A 6553-nucleotide genomic window follows, 5' to 3' on the forward strand; every position below is an offset into this window, starting at 1 on the left:
TATGCAGAGCACCAGATTACTCCTTAAAAGTACTTAACAAAGTTGATCCACTTCCTAACATTTAACTTGTTTTAAATGTATCACTTGTTGGAACATCAATGTAAACTTTAAAGCGCTTGCTGCTTCGGTTTCTGGTGTAGCACAATCTTATCTGTGTGATGCTAGAGTGCGATGAATCTTCTTTGCTGCTCAGTGGCTGGAAGGCACAGTTCCTCGTCTCCTCACCTCATGTCGAGCAGACTGAGTTCTCACTATAACTCCCTCCAGGCAGAAAACGGACACAAGGCGTTCTTGGTTGGTTACTGGCATTTAATAACTTCGCCGTGAGAACTGTACAAAAGATAAAATACATTTACATAAAGAAAGACAATCCATTTACAAACAAAACTAAAATACAAAAYGAGTACCTCATTGGCCGCTTCAACCTGAAAGGGTTAGTAAACTTYGTGTAGCTTCTTGTAACACGAGCCTCGGTGCCTCACCAAATCTCTCCAACAAAGAAAWGAAGAAAAACATGCTGCCCTCTGCAGTGTGTGGTGTGTAACTAAAAATATGTACCTAAATGAAACAACAAATTAAACATTGGTTCCACTCTGGTAACCTTTTCACAACTTAAAATCATAAAATTAAACCAAACTGTATAACTGCCGCCGATGGCAGCCACAGAACGAGTCCGTAAAGTTGTACACTAAACGCCATTATAATTATTAATATTAAGATAAGTGTCACAAATTTGTGCAGTAGCCATCTGAATTGTGGAGCTGCAGGAGGAGCTCTGTGCGCTGCGCTCTGACACCAGACGCAGGGCCGTAACGCAGAACCTGGAGACTGGGAGGGCTCTGGCCCGGCGGCATGGGCGGGCATTATGGGGCATTGCCCGCCCACGGAGTCAGCTGTGCCCAACCCTCGGACCCCCTGGACTGGAAGCTGTTTGTTGTTTTTACCTCAGAATGGCCAACTCTTTGTTATTCCTACATCGTTAATACAGTAAGGGGTTTTACACTTCTCATATCTGTGTCATCTGTCACTTTTTTCAGCAGTTAAAACTGTTTAATCTGTTGTTAGCACGTCGTAACCTGTTTTTCGAGCCGCCTTTATAAACGCAACATGAGTGCTAAGACTCTCACGCTGGATTTACACCTGTGCGGCAGCGAAGGAAACCTGCTGCTGCTGTGCAGAGCTACGCAGGAGTGTGTTAGAATCATGACAGCAAAACGCAAAAAACTTTGCACAGTTTTTTCCCCCAACTAATCGACTGAGTTGAGTAAAGCTGCTGGATGCAGGTAATGTTAGCTGACTAGCTAATACCAGTACAGCACAACGCTGATGTTGTTGTTTATGTTCAAAAGTGCATGTTACATTGAGTAACTTTTTTGGGGGAAAAAAGCGTTTATATGAGTAGTTTTACTGCACTGTACCGTTCTTTTACTTGAGTAATATTATTATTGTTATGTATTCATTTTGCCCCCCCAAAATAAACCGATCCCCCCTGTTAAACTCGTCTGGAGCCGGGGCTTTTTCTTTGGGATTCTATGAGATATGATTTATATGAATTGTATAATTGTGAAATCGAACCAAATTGACACAGGTATGTTAATTTTTCTATATGAATAAACATCTGAAAAATTTTTTACCATGAATTTATATTCAATGCCCCCTGATCTTTTATATGTACATATATATCTGGAAAAATAAGAGCCCACTGCACTTAAACTAATTGAAAACCTCCTTGTTCTTGCACAAAATATTGATTTCTGAACTCTTTCTGAGTTAAATCACTAGTATTGTTGTTTCTAAATGAATATGAACTTGTTTTCTCTGCATTGTTTGAGGTCAGAAAGCACTGCATCATTTTATTTTAAACCATTTCTCATTTTCTGTAAATAAATACTAAATTTTAGCTTGGAATTTCAGATACATGTTGTCAGTAGATCATAGAATAAAAGAGCAATATTCACTTTATTCAAACATATACCTACAAAAAATAAAATCTGAAAAACTGAACATTTTAAGTGTTTTCTTAATTTTGACTAGCCATTCCAGTACATAAAATCTTTAATTTAAATGATGCCATTGTATCTCTGCTGTATTTTAAGGTTTGAATCTCCACTCTTAGCTCAACTAATATGCAGCCTCTAACAGGCTCTCTTTCCCCACCACACATAGTGTTGATTCAAAGCTTGTGGTAAAATACAAACTGAGGCTTAATACCAATGCATGCCACATTTTTTTTTTTGTGTGTGTATAATAATTTGCGAACCACATATCATTTTGCTTCCACTGTAACTCAATGTGCTAGTTTGTGTTAATTAGTCCTGTAAAATCCCATACATATGTAAGTGGGATACTATAAATGCTAGCATTTAAGTGTGTAAAAATATTGCTAAACGCTTCATGATAAACACACCTTAATGATTCACAAATGCATGATGAAATCACCATACTGTAACAACATTAAATGGTTGGGGCATATGTGAGGCCCATGTTGCTGCGGGGTATCAAATCCAGAGCAGTCACCCTTCCCTCCAGATCTGGGAGTCGTGCCCCACAGTTTGGGAACCTGTGGTATAAAGTTTGATTTGATCGTCATTGTGAATCATTTCTATGACTTTATAAAACCATGATGTGAACAAGGCACACAGGTTTCCTGTCAGACTGGATGAAACTGGTTTCATTTCATTCTATGTCCAGCAGCTCCAGTTTTACAAGGTGTTTACATGTTTAACTGTGTTTAGTGTTGAACTTAATAAAATGTTGTCTAGTTTGCAGCCATTGTGGTAACTATGAACTTCAGCTTGGCTCTACATTTGCTTTGTTGTCTATTTTTATTTTTGACCCGTGTCTTTACAGGAAGGTCTGTGTTAACCACACAGTGACAGAAACAGGAAGGTCTTGTAGTTTATAATAAGTAGTCTAAACCTGAAATGTGTACAATCAGATTTCATCTGTTTGATCTGACATAAATTTGTGCTCTTTGACCTGAAAAGTAAAGCATTTTGGGTTTAATTATAACAATTATTTGGAACTCCATCATTGAAAACCAAAAACAAGTTGTACTTCAATTTTTTTTTTTTTTGACAGCAATTTTGAGATCCTGTCCTGAATGTTTACTCCTTGGTATTATAATTTGTATTCTTGCTGTTCTGATCATTTTAAAGTTTCCTATTGTGTCTCTTTTTCCCTTGCATAATCATCACTCCTCAATTTTCTGTGCTCAATAAAACAGGCTTGGTATTTTGACTTGTATGGACTTTAAGTGTTTTACTAATTTAATTTCCAGTTTAATGATCCTAGTTTCTGTGTACATCTATTTTTTTAGAGACTGTAAATCAGTAAGGTTTGATCAAATATCTAATATTATTTTCTAGTATTAAAGGCTAAAGGGGAACACACAAAGAACTTATATTTTAATGACATGTTAAAATCATCTCTGAACTACATAAATACATATATTGCTGAGAATTTTCCATTTCTCTCATCCTAAATTTAGAGCTGAAGTGAAAAAAAACCCTTTAATCATTTCCTCTTGTTGGGTCACTTCTGTATTGTGAAGTAGCTGAGTTGGACTTACCAAGTTTATGTGTGACGGTCTAGTTCAGACAAAATGGAAAAACATTTACAAATGTTGGGTCTTTGGTAAGTTATTCCATGACAAGAGTTCAGAAGCCTCTTGAGGTCAGAGTTTGATTATAACAATTATTGAAAACAAAAAAACAAGCTGTCAGAGTTAAATTATGGTGTCTAGACTTTGATTCATCCACAACATGAACAGCAAGTGATTTCATGGAAGACTCCTGGACTCCTTACGTTGGAATTTTTGGGAATCTGAAGCTTGGTGGTGTAGATGCAGCTCGGGAATATTTTGACCTCCACATTTTTAAACTACACAGCAGCTACATGAACACATATCAGGACTCAGTAGTTCGTCTACGTCTCAAAGACAGGGGATGTTGTTTTGTCGGAAAACGGAGGCAGTCTTAAACACAGATGGCCTGAGGCTCCATCAACTAAACGTTTCTTGTCCGACCCAGAAGGAAACAGCAGATGGTTTCCCTGTTATTCGCACCTTGAACCAAGAGACAGAAACTCTTCATGCATTGCTCTCCTAAAGATGCACCTTCAGGAGGGAAAGACCGGCAGTGACTCACAGAACAAACCGGTGGGTCAGTGAATCACGTCACCTTTTAGCTCCCTTCAATTCATTTCATTTACATGATGCCAATTCACAACAATTATCTCAAGGCACATAGAAAACGTGACTATTTAATAACACAATTATATCACTGGAATAAGTGATCTATCCTGATTGAACTGAGTAATTGACCTTAAACAAACACTCCTACTCAGGAAGCATGTGGCTACAATAGAAAGGAATGACTGGCTTACAGGAAAGAACAGCTGTCAGCAGAGCCAGAGTTAAAAGAGCTAATACAAGTCCTACTTCAGCTAAGCTGAGGATCAACTGGGTTACCACCCGTCCCGTAATTGGCTGTTAAATGTAGCGTCCCGTATTGAACCGATAAGGGACGAGAGTTGTTCCGTATTCAACAAATGTGTATGTGTATAATAATGATGGTCCCCGAGTACTTTATATAGTAGGCTGCCCCAGTTATTGTTTGACTCTCTGTGTTGGTGTTGCGATATTGTGCCCAACTGCTTTCTGGGTAACATAGACCAACCGACACGCTGCCGCCGCAGCCCCCCACCCCCTTTACACATATAGGGAATGGTCCCTTATTTTAATTTCTGAAAGGTGCCAACTCTAGGCTCAACAGATAGTTTTGTAAGGGAGACCTGACCATAGTGTACCAAGAACCTGTAACACGAGTCATTAAAATGATAAACTTCTTGCTTAGTGAAGCAGGAGAACTGCTCTTTCTGTAAACTTTGTCCTTAAATGGTAAACCAGAAATGAAAAAATGCAGAATACTATTTTTCTGCTTAAAATCAAACATACAGTTTTTCTTTTATATAAATGCTTCCTTTTCACTTTTATTTATTTTTCATTTTGTAGCTTAAATGGAAAGAATAAAAAATGTGAATGTAAAGTTATTGGCAAAAGCTGCCAGTGGCTTCCTGTAAAAAGACCTAGTTAAAGTTTCAATGGGCTGGACTGAGTGTCATAACTACTTAAAACTCATGATCAGAAACATGTTTTAATGCTCAGTGATTAAATGTTTTCTGGATTTGCAGTTTTGCTCCTCATCTTGTCTGTGAAGTGCCACCATAACATGATTTGTGTTTTACTTTGGACTGTAGTTTAGGGTGTGAGTTTCAGTGGTTATAAAGGCTTTGAAACATTAACCATCTGAGGATTTCTTTTCTCAGATAGGATCCCTCTTACTAATCTTCTGTTTTTTCATTGTGTGTTAAGGTCTACATTGACTTATTTCAAGATTCTGCTTGAGAAGACAAGAATTTCCGCCTGCAGCAAAAAACCCCAAGCGTATTGCAGCATCGCAGCCTAATAAAGAGGATCCACAAGACCGGTGATTTCAGCAGGAAGAGAAACACGCAGCCCGTCAGAAGAGGTGAAGAATTACTAACATGCACAGCAACTACTAGACAGACAGAGCAGGTAAGAGCTGCGTCTCATTTCCTTTTGATATGCTTAATTTTCCGTCATATTTAGGTCAGATGCCTCATTATCAACAACTCAGGCGGTTTTCTGTGTTTATTATTAAATGCATTTCACTGACTGAGAAGGAAAACATAGATGTGACGTTTACAGAATGTTTTATTTCAATCCTTTTTTCAAGAATGCTGCAGTTTTAATTTTAAAACCATTACACTTTTATTGACTTTGTGATTGAGTTCAAGGGTTATTTTTTCATTAGTTGGAGTGAATTTTAATAAGCTCTTAAAATTACTTTTAAAAGTACTTTTATTTATGTAGAGAGGTTTGTGTTATGATCATCCCCACTCCTTCCGTTCAGGGTGTCGATACGATCTATTCATCATCATTCGGTGCAAACTAATGATGGTACTGTTGGTTTTATTAAAAACAGATGTCATTTAAACTTTTGAAATTATATTGGAGACCATTCAGCGTAACATGCATTGCATCCTGTGTGTTTTAGTATGTATTTTACTGCAAACATACAGTGCTTACAAAGTATTCTTTTTCACATTTTGCTGAGTAATAACCTCAACTGTTGAGTCCTAAGTGAAAACAGTGAATAGTTTTAAAGGGGAAGGCAAATGCTGCATGGTTTTCAACGTTATTACCGATATAAATCTAAAAAAATGTTGCATTCTTTTGTATTCAGCTCCCCTGAGTGAATCCTTTGTAGAGCCAGCTGTTGTTGTGATGACAGCTGTATGTCTTTTGGGGTTCGGTTCCACCAAATAAGCGATTTTAGAGAGTGAGATTTTTGCAAATTAGTTCACTCAAACAGATTAAAGGGAGACATCGACTTTCAAATCTTAAATATATTCAGATATATTTTCACACACTGATTTAACTCCTCTATTAGTAAGTAGTTTTATTCCAGGATTGATCATGAACAACTGTCTGTTGTTCATGATCAACTGTCTGTCTGTTCATATATAT

General features: G+C 37.4%; 1 protein-coding gene across 1 annotated transcript in view; it reads left to right on the top strand.

Annotated features, from left to right (window-relative positions):
• The first annotated feature begins 5373 nt into the window (after positions 1–5373).
• Positions 5374–6553, top strand: part of LOC103465383 (G-protein coupled receptor 84-like) — a 3326-nt gene continuing 2146 nt past the window's right edge. Inside the window, exon 1 of the mRNA XM_008410143.1 lies at positions 5374–5578. The gene's annotated coding sequence lies outside the window, so the exon portion shown is untranslated. The remainder of the gene's footprint in view (positions 5579–6553) is intronic.

The sequence above is a fragment of the Poecilia reticulata genome, linkage group LG5 (assembly GCF_000633615.1).
Source record: "Poecilia reticulata strain Guanapo linkage group LG5, Guppy_female_1.0+MT, whole genome shotgun sequence".
Classification (NCBI taxonomy): Eukaryota; Metazoa; Chordata; class Actinopteri; order Cyprinodontiformes; family Poeciliidae; genus Poecilia; species Poecilia reticulata.